This window comes from Podarcis muralis, chromosome 1 (genome assembly GCF_964188315.1).
Source record: "Podarcis muralis chromosome 1, rPodMur119.hap1.1, whole genome shotgun sequence".
Classification (NCBI taxonomy): domain Eukaryota; kingdom Metazoa; phylum Chordata; class Lepidosauria; order Squamata; family Lacertidae; genus Podarcis; species Podarcis muralis.
Genome location: NC_135655.1, coordinates 55,628,122 through 55,630,218, shown reverse-complemented (window position 1 = coordinate 55,630,218; position 2,097 = coordinate 55,628,122). Strand labels below are relative to the sequence as shown.

At 42.7% G+C, this 2,097-nt stretch overlaps 1 non-coding gene across 1 annotated transcript; it reads left to right on the top strand.

Annotated features, from left to right (window-relative positions):
• The first annotated feature begins 875 nt into the window (after nucleotides 1-875).
• On the top strand, nucleotides 876-980 carry LOC114585809 (U6 spliceosomal RNA). The gene has a single exon (XR_003703993.2). It is a non-coding gene; the product is annotated as a U6 spliceosomal RNA (small nuclear RNA).
• The last annotated feature ends 1,117 nt before the right edge of the window (nucleotides 981-2,097 follow it).

The window sequence follows — 2,097 nt, the reverse complement described above, 5'->3', positions numbered from 1 at the left end:
CTGAGTAAAGCAGGGATTGATGTACACTGAGAGGCAGATGCTGTTGGGTGTTGTTCTTGTACTCAAAGCTTGCTTGAAAATGCCACTCCTCCCAATGTTACCCCCATTCACTGTTGGGAGACATTCTGCACAGAAACATGTTTGTACCTTTAAGAACAGTTTTTGTGAGCTCTGGGCTAATTGGTTGCAGCTGGCCATGACTACAAAAGGAGAAAAGCTGCAGTTTGAACCCTGCCTGCAGAGAAAAACACCCAAAAGCTTTGCTGTTTGTTGTTTTGAAATAAAGTCCTTATTTAATTTTTACACCGGTCTCATGGTGTCACAGTCTTCTGTGACCTGCCACCAGTGAAAAATCCCCCTCTAACATTCACTCTATTCAAATCTCTGCCATTATTTAAGACAACCATTTTCTTTATTCAAAGAAACCAGCAGTGAAGGCCTATAACTGGAGTTACCTTCACTGACACCGGGTGTTTTATTGCTGGCCTGCCCCTGACTCCAGTTCCTGACATGAGTGTAAGTAGAGAGTAACCTAATTTAGACTGCCAATCCTATAAAAACTGACAGGGCAACTGGGATCACGGAATTCAGCTTGGGAAGACACACACCAGATTGTACTGTTAGAGCTCATCCAGACTTCCTTTTGTGCCATGTTTTTAGTCACAGGACCGCACTTTAAAGTTCCATGTCCAAGCACTCCTCAGCTTTCCCCACAAAAACCCAATGTTTATTGCTGAGTCAGAGCAAGCAGAAAACCTGTATTGCCATTTGTTCTGATTCTGTATCAAAGAGCAGGTTTTCTTGGGCAAAACAAAAAAAAGCGCTCAGACACAGAGCTTTAAAGCATGAACCTGTGCCTAGAGAGAGCAGGGCAGGTGCTTGAACCCGGCAGCACATATACTAAAATTGGAATGATACAGAGAAGATTAACCTAGCCCCTTTGCAAGGATGAGAGAGCGGGACAAAAGGTAACTGTGGATGAGCCCTTGGTCTGCACAGTTTCTCCTGCATACAGTTACAAAATCACAGATTTTATAGTTTTAATAACATGCCAGTTCTCTCCCCCCACTCCTCTGTTTTGCTGTCCAGATAGATGAGGAATTCTAAAGAACTTGAAAGGTTGTTCACAATTTTGTGACATTTTTCTTGTCCCTAATAACAGTATTGTGCTTCTATGAATTTCGGGGGGTTCCCTCCCCCCCCCCCATGGATGGTCATGGCTATGTATGTTTCTTGTTTACCTGCTCAAATAAATCCCCAGCTTGATTTTTGCAGAAGCTCCTTCAGCTAATTTGATGAATGGGAGCATGAATCAAAAAACAATGAATCAAACGGTAGACAGCCATGCATTGTACAGTAAACAATACAACCTTTTAAAAATACATTAGAGTCAATATATGACGAGCGGGCCGCCTATGTCTCTAAGCGGAAAGGGGAATGGTGCTCAAGGTGGGTAATTAAACTGACAGCAGAGCAGCTGAGAAGTTGCTGTGAAATTTTTATGTCAACTTCAATGTAGAAAGCCAATGGGGAAATTCTGATTCCAAGGACACTTTTTAATGGAAATCAGTGTGTGGCCTTGACGAAAGATTGAAATCTCTAAGGAAGATGTTGTGGAGCACATCAGCATCTAGGACAGTATAGTATTCTTCTGAGAGTGGGGAAAGTCTTCTGAGGAAGATTTGCAATTTGTCTTCAAAGAAAGACTTTTTCCTCAAATTGGGGGGGGGGGAGGGAGAGAAAATCACATCTGTGGTTCCTCTTATTCACACTGGAGCTTGGGGACATTCTGAGACTTTCAGCCTGGCAAGCACCAACTCGCAGAGAGTCTAATTAAGGAGCAAAGTAAGCAGAGCCTGCTATGGTCAAGCCAACCTGACTTATGGAGGGAAGGGGAGCACCCCTAATGCAAGATGGGCTCTCAGAGCTATGTAGAATGGTTTATTAATAAGGGAGATAAAGTCATCCATGTGGAGAAACATTTTGACTAACTTTTATCATCATCTCTTGGAGAGGAATATTACATAAATAAAGAGTGTGCTTAACTCTCTCCTGATTCAATCAATGGGCTTCAATGGTGCTTACCTCTGGCTAGTT